Source organism: Schistocerca piceifrons, chromosome 3 (assembly GCF_021461385.2).
Source record: "Schistocerca piceifrons isolate TAMUIC-IGC-003096 chromosome 3, iqSchPice1.1, whole genome shotgun sequence".
Taxonomy (NCBI): domain Eukaryota; kingdom Metazoa; phylum Arthropoda; class Insecta; order Orthoptera; family Acrididae; genus Schistocerca; species Schistocerca piceifrons.
In genome coordinates this window covers 124,195,170-124,212,402 of record NC_060140.1, presented here as the reverse complement: position 1 = coordinate 124,212,402, position 17,233 = coordinate 124,195,170, and the positions used below count along the sequence as shown (strand labels likewise).

Genomic DNA, 17,233 nt, shown 5'->3' with positions numbered 1-17,233 from the left:
TTCTAAAAAAATTGAACAGAATAAGAAGATTGTTGTGCATGTGCGCATTTGTAATAAGCTTGCCATTGGTGGAGAGGCTTCTGCACCTCAATGATACAGATAGCCATACCGTAGGTACAACCACAGCAGAGGGGTATCTGTTGAGAGGCCAGACAAATGTGTGGTTCCTGAAGAGGGGCAGCAGCCTTTTCAGTAGTTGTAGGGGCAACAACCTGGATGATTGACTGATCTGTCCTTGTAATATTAAGCAAAACAGCTTTGCCATGCTGGTACTGTGAACAACTGAAAGCAAGGGGAAACTACAGACGTAATTTTTCCCGAGGGCATGCAGCATTATGGTTAAATGATGATGGCGTCCTCTTGGGTAAAATATTCCGGAGGTAAAATAGTCCCCCATTTGGATCTCCAGGTGGGGACTACTCAGGAGGACGTCGTTATCAGGAGAAAGAAAACTGGCATTGTACGTATTGGAGTGTGGAATGTCAGATCCCTTAATCGGGCAGGTAGATTAGAAATGGATAGGTTAAAGTTAAATGTAGTGGGAATTAGTGGAGTTTGGCAGGAGGAATAAGACTTCCAGTCAAGTGCGTACTGTGTTATAAGTACAAAATGAAATATGGGTACTGCAGGAGTAGGTTTAATAATGAATAAAAAAATAGGAGCAAGGGTAAGTTACTACAAACAGCATAGTGAGCACACTATTATAGCAAAGATAGACACCCATGCCTACCACAGTAGTACAAGTTTATATGCCAATTAGCTCTGCAGATGATGAAGAGATTGATGAATGTATGATGAGATAAAAGAAGTTATTCAGCTAGTGAAGGGAGACGTAAATTTAATAGTCATGGGTGACTGGAATTCGAGAGTAGGAAAAGGAAGAGAAGGAAAAGTAGTAGGTGAATATGGAATGGGGGTAAGGAATGAAAGAGGAAGCCGTCTGGTAGAATTTTGCACAGAGCATAACTTAATCATAGCTAACACTTAGTTCAAGAATCATAAAAGAAGGTTATATACATGGAAGAGGCCTGGAGACAATGGAAGGTTTCAGATAGATTATATAATGGTAAGACAGAGATTTAGGAACCACATTTTAAATTGTAAGACATTTCCAGGGGCAGATTTGGACTCTGACCACAATCTGTTGGTTATGACCTGTAGATTAAAACTGAAGAAACTGCAAAAAGGTGGGAATTTAATGAGATGGGACTTGCATAAACTGAAAGAACCAGAGGCTGTACAGAGTTTCAGGGAGAGCATAAGGGAACAATTGACAGGAATGGGGGAAAGAAATACAGTAGAAGAAGAATGCATAGCTATGAGAGATGAAATAGTGAAGGTAGCAGAGGATCAAGTAGGTAACAAAACAATGGCTAGTGGAAATCCTTGGGTAACAGAAGAAATATTGAATTTCATTGATCAAAGGAGAAAATGTAAAAACACAGTAAATGAAGTGGGCAAAAAGGAATACAAAACAAACGTCTCAGAAATGAGATCGACAGGAAGTGGAAAAGATGGCTAGAGGACAAGTGTAACGATATATATAATGGAAGGAAACATTCCACGTGAGAAAAATATGGGTGTGTCTATCGACCTGCCAGCGCTTTTGTTCGGTAAGTCAATATATATATATATATATATATATATATATATATATATATATATATATATATATATATAAACGCTGGCAGGTCGATAGACACACAAACAAACACAAACATACACACAAAATTCAAGCTTTCGCAACAAATTGTTGCCTCATCAGGAAAGAGGGAAGGAGAGGGGAAGACGAAAGGAAGTGGGTTTTAAAGGAGAGGGTAAGGAGTCATTCCAATCCCGGGAGCGGAAAGACTTACCTTAGGGGGAAAAAAGGACAGGTATACACTCGCACACACGCACATATCCATCCACACATACAGACACAAGCAGACATGTCTGCTTGTGTCTGTATGTGTGGATGGATATGTGCGTGTGTGCGAGTGTATACCTGTCCTTTTTTCCCCCTAAGGTAAGTCTTTCCGCTCCCGGGATTGGAATGACTCCTTACCCTCTCCTTTAAAACCCACTTCCTTTCGTCTTCCCCTCTCCTTCCCTCTTTCCTGATGAGGCAACAATTTGTTGCGAAAGCTTGAATTTTGTGTGTATGTTTGTGTTTGTTTGTGTGTCTATCGACCTGCCAGCGTTTTTGTTCGGTAAGTCACCTCATCTTTGTATTTATATATAATTTTTCCCACGTGGAATGTTTCCTTCCATTATATATATATATATATATATATATATATATATATATATATATATATATATATATATATATATATATATATATATAGGGGTAAGATAGATACTGCCTACAGGAAAATTAAAGAGACCTTTGGTGGAAAGAAAACTACTTGTATGAATATTAAGAGCTCAGATGGAAACCCAGTTCTAAGCAAAGAAGGGAAAGCAGAAAGGTGGAAGGAGTATATAGAGGGTCTATACAAGGGCGATGTACTTGAGGACAATATTATGGAAATGGAAGAGGATGTAGATGAAGATGAAATGGGAGATATGATACTGTGTGAAAAGTTTGACAGAGCAGTGAAAGATCTAAGTCAAAACAAGGCCCTGGGAGCAGACAATATTCCACTAGAACAACTGATAGCCTTGGGAGAGCCAGCCCTGACAAAACTCTACCATCTGGTGAGCAAGATGTATGAGACAGGCGAAATACCCTCAGACTTCAAGAAGAATATAATAATTCCAATCCCAAAGAAAGCGGGTGTTGACAGATGTGAGAATTACCAAACTATCAGTTTAATAAGTCACGGCTGCAAAATACTAACGCAAATTGTTTACTGATGAATGGAAAAACTGGTAGGAGCTGACTTCAGGGAAGATCAGTTTGGATTCCATAGAAATATTGGAACACATGAGGTAATATTGACCCTACAAATTATCTTAGAAGAAAGATTAAGGAAAGGCAAACCTATGTTTCTAGCATTTGTAGACTTAGAGAAAGCTTTTGACAATGTTGACTAGAATACTCTCTCAAATTCTGAAGGTGGCTGGGGTAAAATACAGTGAGCGAAAGGCTATTTACAATTTGTACAGAAACCAGATGGCAATTATAAGAGTCATGGGACATGAAAGGGAAGCAATGGTTGGGAAGGGAGTGAGACAGGGTTGAAGCCTATCCCTGATGTTATTCAATCTGTATATTGAGCAAGCAGTAAAGGAAACGAAAGAAAAATGTGGAGTAGGAATTAAAATCAATGGAGAAGAAATAAAAAATTTGAGGTTTCCTGATAACATTGTAATTCTGTCAGAGACAGCAAAGAACCTGGAAGACCGTGAATGGAATGGACAGTGTCTTGAAAGGAGGATTTAAAATGAACATCAACAAAAGTAAAATGACAATAATGGAATGTATTCAAATTAAATCGGGTGATGCTGGGGGAATTAGATTAGGAAATGAGACACTTAAAGTAGTAGATGAGTTTTGCTATTTGGGGAGCAAAATAACTGATGATGGTCGAAGTAGAGAGGATATAAAATGTAGACTAGCAATGGCAAGGAAAGTGTTTCTGAAGAAGAGAAATTTGTTAACATCAAGCATAGGTTGAAGTGTCAGGAAGTCATTTCTGAAAGTATTTGTATGGAGTGCAGCCATGTATGGAAGTGAAACATGGATGATAAATAGTTTAGACAAGAAGAGAATAGAAGCATTTGAAACATAGTGCTACAGAAGAATGCTGAAGATTAGATGGGTAGACCACATAACTTATGAGAAGGTACTGAATGGAATTGGGGAGAAGAGAAATTTGTGGTATAACTTGACTAGAAGAAGGGGTCAGTTGGTAGGACATGTTCTGAGGCATCAAGGGATCACCAGTTTAGTACTGGAGGGCAGTGTGGAGAGTAAAAATCTTAGAGAGTGACCAAGAGATGAATACACTAAGCAGATTCAGAAGAATGTAGGTTGCATTAGGTACTCGGAGATGAAGAAGCTTGCACAGGATAGAGTAGCATGGAGAGCTGAATCAAGCCAGTCTATGGACTGAAGACCACAACAACAGCATATGGTTTAATGACAAAAGTGTCCCTGTTGTATTATGGTTCTTCACCACTATCTTTCATTATGGTTTTATGATGATGGTGCACCAATACACAAATGCACACCCTAAGGCTTGTATAGTAACAGTTGACATCAGTTGTGGTTCTTGATGAGTCTAGACATCATAGACAGCACTTTAAAAACAAAACTAAAGTACTAATGCTTAAGCTTGTTGCCTAACTAAATCATCAACATTCCTATATAGGAGGGGAGTGCAGTGTGTAGCTTATGTTTCATTGTATTGTGACATGAACATTCATATCTACCATGCAATTTTTATTGTACAATCTGTTAAGATTTCTTCTAACCTCATTGTTTTCAGTCCCTAAATGAGTGAAATATTGATATGTGTGTGGCCCAAGATCCTTCAAGAAACAGATTCTTAAAAATTTTCAACTGTAGGTATTCTCTAAAAGGATAGTAATCTCTATTTTCATATTCCATGGAAAGTAGTCACTGACTCATACAGTAGGTGAGTGCACTTGGATCAGTAGTAAAAGAAAGGTCATACAGCTACTCATTCACCTACAGCAGATAATCAGGATTAATTTTACAACTAAAGATTCCAATAGATGCCAAATTTGTTGTATAACACAGTTTCTTATGGCAAAAAAATCTCAAAAATCTTTGACATGTAACGTTTATGAAACATTTGTAAATACAACTGTTTCATAATACCTCTGCTGCCAGATAACCTTCCACCATTGTAATGCAACAGTATTGACATTTGACAGTACTGTTGCTTTGTTGATGGCAACTGGTCTTTTCACTTGAATACCACCTTCAACTAGTTTTTGCACTGTGTTGCTCTTTAGGTCTATGTTGTGATTCCACACATGTTGCCAAGAATTGTCTTGTTATTATGACATACGGAGTTGCTTGAATAAGGGTTAATACCTTATGCTCTAAACATCCTTAATATAGTAGCTGCTACATGTATTCACCTCAATATATCAAAGTCAAGATCACATATTGGATCCAATAACACTCCAAACCATAATCAGACATGACATTGTCCACTACGAATCACAATAATGCAGCCTACCAGATTGTAATCAGCATATTAGTAACCAAACATATGTGACCTTCGTTGAAGCAGGAATCACTCAAAAAGACTAAATTTTGGTGTGTGAATAGAGATGTTCACATGTCCATTGATGTCTGAGGCTTTCGTGGTTTCTGGGCATTTAAAGCCATACAATAGAATTCACATGAATTATTAATTCACCCTTCTTAGGTGTAAGGCCTATAAGCAGCATTGTAAGAATAAGAGAATGAAGGTGGAAGCCAGCAATAATATCCTTTGGAAGATCACTAGCAGTATGTGGGGCTCTCAACTTCAAATCCTGAGATTTGCTAGTGATATGTTACAGTGTTGCAGAGTATGTATGCCCAGTCTGCTAAAATTCCATATACAAACACAGTGGACAAGGTGCTAAATGAAATGTATAGGCTTATTACAGGTTGTTTGAAACTTGTGCCACTTGTAATACTCTACCAGATCACTGGCATAGTGCCACCAGATTTTCGCCACCAAGTAGTTGCCAATGTGGAGGGAACAAATCAGGCTCACCAGGAAAGCCATCCACTATATGGATACATTCCAGCAGCCCCAAGTTTCCTCAGTATCACTTAAGTCTTGCAAATGACAGCAGCCACAGTAGGAAAACAACCGTGGACCTCTCAATTTGAGAATAACTCTATCTGTTCTCTCCCTCTGAAACCCTCTCACATGGGAATGAACACTATTGGATCATGTGGAGATCACTCAGCCATCTTTGTTGTGGAATATCAAGATCTAGAAGTAACCTCCCAAAATGGCACTTTGACTGTGCAGAACCACAGACCATGGAGCACCTACTGGATTGTCAACTATGTCCTGCATCTTGCACAGGAGAAGTCCTTCTGGTTACAGAACCATATGCAGTTGCAACATTCTGGTCAAGAGGAGAGAAGCTTGATAATTCTTTCTTTCATTTCTTTGTAATGGTAATTACAGTGTATTGTATTTATGGCTTGAATATAATAAAACATCCATCTCACCAGTCCATCCTATGGCAGGTGGCATAAAACTGACAATGCAGAAAGATCCACACTTGTAGTAGTTCGATATCATGCTAGAATTGTAGATGAAGTTGGACAGTCAGTTATAACAACTAAGTCAAGACAGTAGTTTTCCTGAGAGTGGGTTCATTGTACAATCTCTTCACTGCTGGATTTGTCTTTCATCTATGCAATGGTTCCACACACTTCCGACCCTCCTCCCCTCCCTTAATCATTTGACTAGTTTCACTGTTTTGATGCAGGTCACCACAGTTTCCTCTCCAGTGACAATCACCTTATCTCATAGCACCACTTGCACTCAACATCATCATTTATTTATGTACTATATTCAAATTTCCATCTTCCCCTAAAAAATTTGCCCACTGTGGCTCCATGGAAAATGTTCTCCGATGACTATGAGATGTGTTCAAAAAGTAAAGGGAATTTTTGTTTTCTTAAAGAGTCTTTATTTATTCATCAACATCAGCTTTGTCCCCTTCAAAGTAATCCCCCTCAGATATAATACACTTGTGGCAGCACTTTTTCCAATCTTGGAAGCACTTCTGGAACTCACTTTTTGTTATGCTATTTAGCTCCTTCAGACAATCTGTTGATGCCATTTCATGGTTCTCTTAAGCTTCAGGAATAGAAGGAAGTTGCATGGAGCTATATCAGGTTAATATGGTGGTTGAAGCAACATGACAATTTTGCATTTTTCCAAAAAATCATGCACAAGCATTGAGGTATGAGAGGGAGCATCATCATGATGAATTTCAATGAATGGTTTTGTAACAATTTTGGTAATTTCTGTGGATTGCACCATGCAGATGTCACAAAACTTGCAGGCAGTATGACTTATTGATAGTATTACCATAAGGCAAGAATTTATGATGCACTATCCCATCATAACTGAAGAAAACAGTGAGAAGCACCTTCACATGTAATCAAAGTTGTTGCATTTTTTTTAGTCTTAGTTCTTCAGACAGTTTCCATTGGGACAACTGGGCCTAGATTTCAACATCATACCCATATACCTGTGTTTTTTCACCATTTATTACAGTCTTTAGAAGTTCTAGATTGTTGTCAGCTTCATTCAGCAATTCCTGAGTGATGTCTACACAATGATATATTTGCTCAAAATTCAACAATTTCAGAACATATTTTGCTGCTGCACATTTCATACCTAAAACATACAAAAAAAATTGCTTGAAATGAACCAAGGGATATGCTGACATCAGCATACTCTCTGATGATGATTTGGCAATTTTAGAGAACCATTTTCTTTACTTCTTCCACATTGTCGTCACTAACTGATGTACTAGGGGGTCCAGGGCAGTCATTATATTCAGTCTTCTCGAGCCTCTTTGAAACATTTGCTCATAGTAGGTTTGCCAAAAGCCACAGTCAGCATCTTGAATGTATTTCTGCCCTTTATTCCACTTCTTCGAGCAAAATTTAATGCAAATTCATTGATCCATCTTTTTTAAAAGTAAAAGTTTGGCAAGCACTTGCAAAATGCTTGTCTTTGACAGTCAACTATAAACTAAATACTCAAAACAGCTGAAAATGTAGACATACATTAGGAATCTGGAACATGTGAGCCAATAAGATTAAAAAACAATTGAAAATAAAGTGTAAGAGAAATTAAAAAATTCCAGTTACTTTTTGATCGCACCTTGTATCATCTTGTTCCTTTTTCTGATCAGTATTTTGCACACAGTGGTGTCTCAACTATTGTTTAGTGTGCTGGCAGGAAGCAAGTCCATTCATTGTTTGAGCAAACAAACCTATTCACAGTTGTTTGGGGGATGAAAAAAATATATTCACTGATCTCACTGAATGTGAATAATTCGTCATTCAGCAAAACTGTTGAGCAAATATGTTTCCTGATAGTGTGGGAAGGTGTTAGGTGGTACTATGTGGTTCTTCAAAGAGAAACAATTCATTGACACTAAATGTCATAAATATGGGCTCAGTTTTATAGGTCCTGCTTCTTTGAAATAATTTCGTTCATTTAATATTGAGAAAGACATCTCACAGGTGAGAGAACATTAATTCTAAATTTCTCTGAGACCACCTACAAACTGTAGTTCAGATTTTCTGTAGACTGGAATAACAGTTGGCCATTCATAAACCTCTTACTGCTATTACTATTCCTATTATTATTATTATTATTATTATTGCTAATACTGATTTAGAAACACTGCATCACACCTTAATGGAAAAAGAAATCATAATTTCATTGTAAAAGAAGAAGGCAGTTACTGTGTTTCACTTTATACTCCAAAGTTTTACATGCAATATCCAAATTTGGCTTTCTGTTCCACAGTCTGAGAAATGAATTATTTCATGTCATCCATAAAATTAATTTTCCCAGCTGTGACCTTTTTCATAATGAACTTGTTCTTGATGGACATGAAGGAGACATAGTGGATGTGTCTTGACTGTGTCATTGTTGATCTTATGCAAGATTAAAATAACTGCAAGATGCTGAATGACTTCTCAGATGATGGTGATGATACTGGGACTTTCATAATCAGAATGATTAAGCAAATAACTTCCTGAAACAGTTATTTAAGCCTACTACATTCAGCAAAAAGTTGTCTACCATTATAGGGCACATTACATGGTTGTACACCAGTTGTAATGCATTGCAGCAGTTTGAGCTGTGCATGAAGCCTTTAGAGGTGTGTACTCCAAGCAACCCTAAAGGCCATAGGGTCTATTTTGGAGGATGTAACAAGTATCTCTACATTATGGGATAGTCACTTTAGATCTTCTTGTATGAATCTTCAATCAGTCTCATCCAGAAACAGATCAAAAACTTTTTCTAGGCCATAAGTTATTGGGGTATTTCCGATTTGGGTTCTTATAATAATATCTAATAGCATATAAAATGGTTCATCATTCCTAAGATACATAAGAGATCCTTTTATAATATCCATAGAATGTTTCATTCTGTCTGCATTAAAATTTGGATTCTGTAGGTATCCAACCACACCTTCACACAGTTCAAAGATTTCAGTTACAACTGTCATATAAAACAAATTTTCTCAAACTTTTCAAGCCACTTTGTGTAGTCCCATACAAATTACTGTCTTTAGTCTCTGATTGAGCACTGTGCATTCAATACTTTGTTCAGCGTGTTTTGAACCCAGTCATAATTTTCCTTGAAATGTTTCAAAGCGTCATTACATGGAAAATGGAGTATGGGTGATATGTCACTCTCCTCCTTTCAAATCCACCTACATGCTAATATGCGCCCTTTAAAATCAGTGAGGCATACTGGTGTATGCTTTCACATTTCTGATTTGGTGATTGCTCTTCAGTGAATGAATTAATTGAGCCCTTACCTTTTGATCACACAAGAAAAAGCAATTGTGGGCCTAAATGGACACCATTTCCCTGGAGTCTTCATTACACATTTCTGGTAATTTTTTACATGGTCTCCAAGTTCCTTTTCATTGAGGCAAATGCTTCTGGGAGCTGAAATTTTGCAAAATTAACATAAATAACCTCAGCATCTACCCTAAACCTGAGGCTGCAAATAATATTTTCCATGTCATCATAAATATGAGGTACAGTCAAATGGTAACCAAAGACCTACCACAACAGGATTGGTTCCATTCAAAAGTAATCACCACAAATGTTATGTCATATATCACATTGGGAGATGAGACAGTGAATTCATGTTTCAAAGAACACAGTCAGCAATTAACTGATCCACAACCACATCCACTCTTGCACTTCCCTGTCTGAGTGCAATCAATATCCATGGAAGTCTTTCTTCATGTCACCAAAGATGTAAATAATATGTGGTGAATACCGGGTGTACAGAGGATGTTGCAGTGTTTCCCAACCAAATCACTGAAGTGTAGCCTGCATATGACTGACAGATATTATTATGCTACAGGGCATTTTGACTTTATGGCACATTGAAAGCAAATTGCTGAAGCATAGCCTTCATCTGATTGGCAGTGTGGGAGCAGGTGTTATCATGCTACAGGGTGTTTTGACTTTATGGCACATTGCAGTTTCTGCAAAATGTCTTCATAGCATTGCATATTGATTGTGCTTCTATGCTCAAGGAATTTAAATGAACAGAGGACCTGTACAGTCAAATGAGGTCATCATGACCTTGGTGTCAATATTTCAAGCCCAGAGGCAAACAGCAAATCCAACAGTGGAAACATCCCACATCTCCCCTACTAAAGAAATCCAAAGCTGTTCACACAAATTCTGGTAAGGTCATGATGACCACCTTCTTTGACCACAGGGGCCCTCTGGTCATTGACTTCCTTAAGCGTGGAACCACAAACAATGCACAGTGCTATGAAGACACTTGCTGAAATTCTGATGCATCATAAAGCCAAAACATCCAGGAGTGCTGTCAGACAGAATTGTCCTGTAGCATGATAACATCTGCCCCCACACTCCCAATAAGACACAGACTAATTTCAGCAGTTTGGTAGGCAAACATTATAACATCCTCCACACAGCCTGAATTGTTCACTGTGTGATCTTCACATGTTTTGCAACCTGAAGAAAGACACAAGGGTACATAGGTTTCAGTCAGATGAGGAAGTGTAGGGGTTGGTGTGGTGTGGACCTGCTAGCAGGTGACCATGTTCTACAAAAAAGGAATTGATCATCTCATCTCCCAGTGGGATCTGAATACATGTGTTGTTTGGATTTAAATGAAACAATTCTACAGTCCCATTGTGATGGGTGTTTGGTTTCCGTTTGACTGCCCCATATATACAGGGTGCAGCACATAAAATCAACCCATAAAGTCAACACATGAACGTAAAATAAAATGTAATGTATTGAATATGATTACTCGCCTTTGCAGTAGATTTTAAAAGTGCCCTGTACTCACTTCAGCACACCTGTGAGTACACTTGAGGAGATTCATTTATATCCTTGTCAGTTCTTGTTTTGCGATGCTATAGATGACATCCTGGACCCTTGTCTTGAGTTCTTCAATTGTGTGTTGATTTGTTTCTATACTCTTCCCTTTAACAGTCCTCACAAGTAAAAATCACAAGTGAGCAAGTCTGGTGACCAAGGAGGCCACAAGTCTTTGGTGATTGTCCTCTCTGGTGTAAACGTCTCATGCACACAGGACAATGGTGTAGCTGATGTGTGGCATGTTGCACCATCCTGCTGAAAGTAACATAACTAATGCTCTTCTGCTGTCAAGTTTGCGTAAAACACCTCAAGGATTCCTGAATACATGTCACTGTTCACTGTCATCTCAAAGAATATGAACCCCATAATGTGTATGGCATAAATGACAGATCAATCTTCTTGTCATGCAAGGGTACCTGGTGGATTGCTTGTGGATTTTCTATTGACCAATACTGGTTGTTTTGGGAATTTATGTACCCAGACAGGTGGAACCATGCTTCATGACTCATGATGAGCTTTAGTGGCTCCAAGACACCACTGGCAACATTTCTCAACAGCCATGAACAGAAATGCACCCTCTTCTGCAGGTCAGGCTCCTTCATTTCTTGTACAACACTTATCTGGTATAGTTTTAACTTCAGTCCCCTTAAAACACATCTGCAACTTCTCTCACTCACATGAATCTGTTGACTCGATCTCCTGGTTGACTTATGAGGACTTCTTGTCATTATGTGTTCGGCCTGGCTCTTTAATTCATGTGTGCAGACAGGTGTTGGTCTATTCCTGGGAGCATTTTGAACTGATTCTGTATGCCATCATTTTTCAATCAATTCTTGTATTGTGCTCTTTGCTGGCACAGAACATCTTCAAAATTTCTCCAGAAACAAATTCTTTGTTCTCACAAAAGCTCCAGTGCAAATGAACGCTTCAACAATGGCAGCATGCTTGGGTAACAAATATGGAATTATCACACACTCACCTGGCTTCACACATTGAGGCCTTTTTCTCAACTGGTTTTGGCAAGTTTCACTGCCACAGTGTTGGTACATCAGAGGAAATGGTTAGTTTGTGCATGACTGTTTGGACAGTGTATCTTGTTTTCCATTATTATTGATGTGCATACATGCACTGGAATATTATCATTGCATACGATGGGCCAGTTCTACTTGTCACATCCTGTATGATGTGAACTTCGTATTTCATCACATATTCTGTTAGGCTTTCAAAATTAATTTTGTGCCTCACTGATGCTGTATCAGTGGTTGTATAGTGCTTCCTACTTGTCAACATGATTAAGGATAAGTTATTGGAGGTATCTTGCACAGAAGGTTAGTACTAAAGGACAGTATATACCTTATGTATGCCCCTGATGTGGCCCTCTGCCCAGCGGAAGGTGTGATGTGTAATGTGTACTGTATTCTGCAGTATTTTTATGAAGCATGTAAAATTTTACGCTATGAAATCCCTAGTAAATGGAACAATTATTAACGGATTGTGATGTGATTACCTGTCAAGAGTTGGCATGCCTAAGCACATCCTAAATGGCAATGAATCACAGTTTACTAGAGTTAAGCGTAAGAATTTCTTACAAGATTAGAGTATCATACAAATTCTAATTCTAATTTTGTGATATCATCCCAAAGCCAAACCTGCAGAAAGAGATTTTAGGGAGCTAAATCAGAAAAAAGGTGGGAATTTAAGAAGGTGGGACCTGGATAAACTGACTAAACCAGAGGTTTTACAGAGTTTCAGGGAGAGCATAAGGGAACAATTGACAGGAATGGGGGAAAGAAATACAGTAGAAGAAGAATGGGTAGCTTTGAGGAATGAAATAGTGAAGGCAGCAGAGGATCAAGTGGGTAAAAAGACAAGGGCTAGTAGAAACCCTTGGGTAACAGAAGAGATACTGAATTTAATTGATGAAAGGAGAAAATGTAAAAACGCAGTAAATGAAGTGGGCAAAAAGGAATACAAATGTTTCAGAAATGAGATCGACAGGAAGTGGAAAATGGCTAAGCAGGGATGGCTAGAGGACAAATGTAAGGCTGTAGAGGCATATCTCACTAGGGGTAAGACAGATATTGCCTACAGGAAAATTAAAGAGACCGTTGGAGAAAGAAGAACCACTTGCATGAATATCAAGAGCTTTAATGGAAACCCAGTTCTAAGCAAAGAAGGGAAAGCAGAAAGGTGGAAGGAGTATATAGAGGGTCTGTACAAGGGTGATGTACTTGTGGACAATATTATGGAAATGGAAGAGGATGTAGATGAAGATGAAATGGGAGATACAATACTGCATGAAGAGTTTGACAGAGCACTGAAAGACCTAAGTCAAAACAAGGCCCCTGGAGTAGACAACATTCCATTAGAACTACTGACAGCCTTGGGAGAGCCAGTCCTGACAAAACTCAACCATCTGATGAGCAAGATGTATGAGACAGGCGAAATTCCTTCAGACTTCAAGAAGAATATAATAATTCCAATCCCAAAGGAAGCTGGTGTTGACAGATGTGAGAATTACCAAACTATCAGTTTAATAAGTCACAGCTGCAAAATACTATCATGAATTCTTTACAGATGAATGGAAAAACTGGCAGAAGCCAATCTCGGGAAAGATCAGTTTGGATTCCGTAGAAATGTTGGAACATGTGAGGCAATACTGACCCTACGAATTATCTTAGAAGAAAGATTAAGGAAAGGCAAACCTATGTTTCTAGCATTTGTAGACTTAGAGAAAGCTTTTGACAATGTTGACTGGAATACTCTCTGTCAAATTCTGTAGGTGGCAGGGGTAAAATACAGGGAGTGAAAGGCTATTTACAATTTGTACAGAAATCAGGTGGCAGTTATAAGAGTCGAGGGATATGAAAGGGAAGCAGTGGTTGGGAAGGGAGTGAGACAGGGTTCTAGCCTCTCCCCGATGCTATTCAATTTGTATATTGAGCAAGCAGTAAAGGAAACAAAAGAAAAGTTTGGAGTAGGTATTAAAATCCATGGAAGAGAAATAAAAACTTTGAGGTTCGCCGATGACATTGTAATTCTGTCAGAGACAGCAAAGGACTTGGAAGAGCAGTTGAATGGAATGGACAGTGTCTTGAAAGGAGGATATAAGATGAACATCAACAAAAGCTAAACGAGGATAATGGAATGTAGTCGAATTAAGTCGGTTGATGCTGAGGGAATTAGATTAGGAAATGAGACACTTAAAGCAGTAAAGGAGTTTTGCTATTTGGGGAGCAAAGTAACTGATGATGGTAAAAGTAGAGAGGATAAATATGTAGACTGGCAATGGCAAGGAAATCGTTTCTGAAGAAGAGAAATTTGTTAACATCGAGTATTGATTTAAGTGTCAGGAAGTCATTTCTGAAAGTATTTGTATGGAGTGTAGCCATGTATGGATGTGAAACATGGACGATAAATAGTTTATACAAAAAGAGAATAGAAGCTTTCGAAATGTGGTGCTACAGAAGAATGTTGAAGATTAGATGGGTAGATCACATAACTAATGATGAGGTATTGAATGGAATTGGGGAGAAGAGGAGTTTGTGGCACAACTTGTCTAGAAGAAGGGATTGTTTGGTAGAACATGTTCTGAGGCATCAAGGGATCACCAATTTAGTACTGGAGGGCAGTGTGAAGGGTAAAAATCATAGAGGGAGACCAAGAGATGAATATACTAAGCAGATTCAGAAGGATGTAGGCTGCAGTAGGTACTGGGAGATGAAGAAGCTTGCACAGGATAGAGTAGCATGGAGAGCTGCTTCAAACCAGTCTCAGGACTGAAGACCACAACAACAACAACAACAAATCAGAAATGTAGATTATGAGAACTGATTCAGCATATTCCATCAGTAACTAACAAAAGAGAGTAAACTGAACAAGCATTTCAATGTTTCCTCAAATGTTTGTATAATTTCAAACATAATTTAGAAATAGTGAATAATAAAAACAACAAAATTTCAGAAATAGTTCCAGATGAGATGAATTACCCAATTTATTGTATGAAGAAAGGAAAAGCACCTAGAGTTGACATGTCAGTAGAAATTGTTAAACATGGAAGGAAAGTAATACACAAAGAACTTGTAAAATTGTTACTGATTAAGGCTGCTCAGTGGTAAGACACTGGTCTTGTGTTTGTCAGGACAGCAGTTCAAAACCCATCCAATGATCCAGATTTAAGTTTCATAACAAAAATGGAAGTCTCTTGATGGAACAACATGTAAAATAATGGAATGACAACCACTCACCTATAGTGGACTGATGTGTGCCATATAGAAACATACAACATAAAAAAAATATTCACATTATCTTTTGAGTTCTTGTCCTTCTTCTAGGGAAATCTCACACACACACACAACTGCAGAGACATACAAATGTACCCTCAGCTGTAGGAGCATGTGTGTGGTTGTCTGTTTGGTTGTGTGTGGGAATGTCTGTACTTCTGCTAGAAAAGAGCAAAAGACTGAAAATGAGTATGAATACTGTTTTCTGTTCATGTTTCTATGTACTACACTTATGTCCACTACAGGTGAATGGTCAGATTTAAGTTTTCCATGATTTCTCTGAATCACTTAAGGCAAATGCCAGGATGATTGCTCTGAAAAAAGCTCTTTTCCATTCCTCCTATCCACAACATGAGCTTGTGCTCTGTCTCTAATGACTTTGTTGGTGACAGTACATTAAACCAAATCTTCTTTCTTTCCTCTTCCAGCAGAATGCATGCAAAAGAAGACAATGGTGCAGCAATCTTATAATTGTACTAGACATACAAGGTCTGTTAGAAAAGTTTCTGACCTCTTTCTTTTTTTTGTGAGCATCTGATGGATTTAAACCTACTGCACTTGCAGGAGCCAACCTTGAATCTTCAGGTACTCGTACATGCATGAATTTTTTCCCCACCTGTTGACAGCACCAGTTTGCTGGCAAGCAGTAGTTGAGTGAGGAAGTGTGTAGTGCTTGTGTCAGTTTTTCATATCGAGGGAAACAATGGAACTACTGGAGCAGTACTACTGCATCAACTTTTGGCCAGAACATGGGCAACAGCCAGGTGGAAACTATTCAGAAGATGATGCCATGGGCATCATACAGATTAAGGAGTGGTACAACTGCTTTGAAGATGGCTGCCCATCAGTGGAGAGTGAGCCGCACTCTGGTGAGCAATCAGCATGCCAAAATGACCAGATCATTGCCAAAGTGACTGTTGTGGTGATACGGGACCGTTGTGTGACTATCAGAGAAATTTTGGAAGAGGTTGGCATCAGCACTTTTTTGGCAGATTCCATTGTGACCGAAAATTTTTGCATGAAGAGAGTGTCAGTGAAATTTTTGCCAAGGCTGGTGATGGTGGAGCAAAAGCAACTTCGTGTTGAATTCTCACAGGACATACTGGTCTCCACAAACACCATAGTCACTGTTATGAGTCCTGGGTGTATGGGTGTGACCTGGAAACCAAATCCCAGTCATCACAGTGGAAGCATTTCTTGTTATCAAGACCAAAGAAAGACCGCCAAGTGCTGAGCAACATCAAAATGATGCTTACTGTTTTCTTTGACTCCCACGATGTGGTACACCATAAGTACACACCACAGGGGTCAAACAATCACCAAAGAGTACTACAGAGCTGTCTTCCATCACCTATGTAATGCTGTGCAGCACAAGAGGCAGACTTACGGTCAACAGGAAATTGACGACTTCATTACGACAGTGCTTCAGCACATTCCTTGCACTTTATTCAGACTTTTTTGGTGAAAAACCAGATTCCTATGCTTCAACAGGCTCTCCTGATGTGGACCCTTGTGACTTTTGCCTGTTGCCATTAAAAGGAATGCAATGTCAGATGAGGGAGGACATTATGGCAGCAGGCTGCAATGACAACCAAGCTTAACTCCATTCCAAAAGAGGTCTTTTTAGCATGTTTGCAACAATGGCAGCACTGTAAGAATGAGAGTGTGGAGTTCCTATGGAACTACTTTGAGGGTGATTAGGTGTCAAATGCTCCAGGTAGCCCAGTTTTTTTCACCCAGCAAAAGGTCCGTTACTCTTCTAACAGACCTCATAAAAACTGTGCACATGTTAACCCTATCTCCATCATATTCAAAATATATACAAATATTATCACCAACTCCATAAAATATACATTAGATTTTATTCAAACAAAGGGAGTTGTCAAATTTAAAAGTGGAC

At 38.6% G+C, this 17,233-nt stretch overlaps 1 protein-coding gene across 1 annotated transcript in view; it reads left to right on the top strand.

Annotated features, from left to right (window-relative positions):
- The window catches only part of LOC124788455 (sodium-dependent neutral amino acid transporter B(0)AT3), a 157,040-nt gene that overhangs the window by 124,875 nt on the left and 14,932 nt on the right, over nt 1-17,233 (top strand). The window lies entirely within an intron of this gene.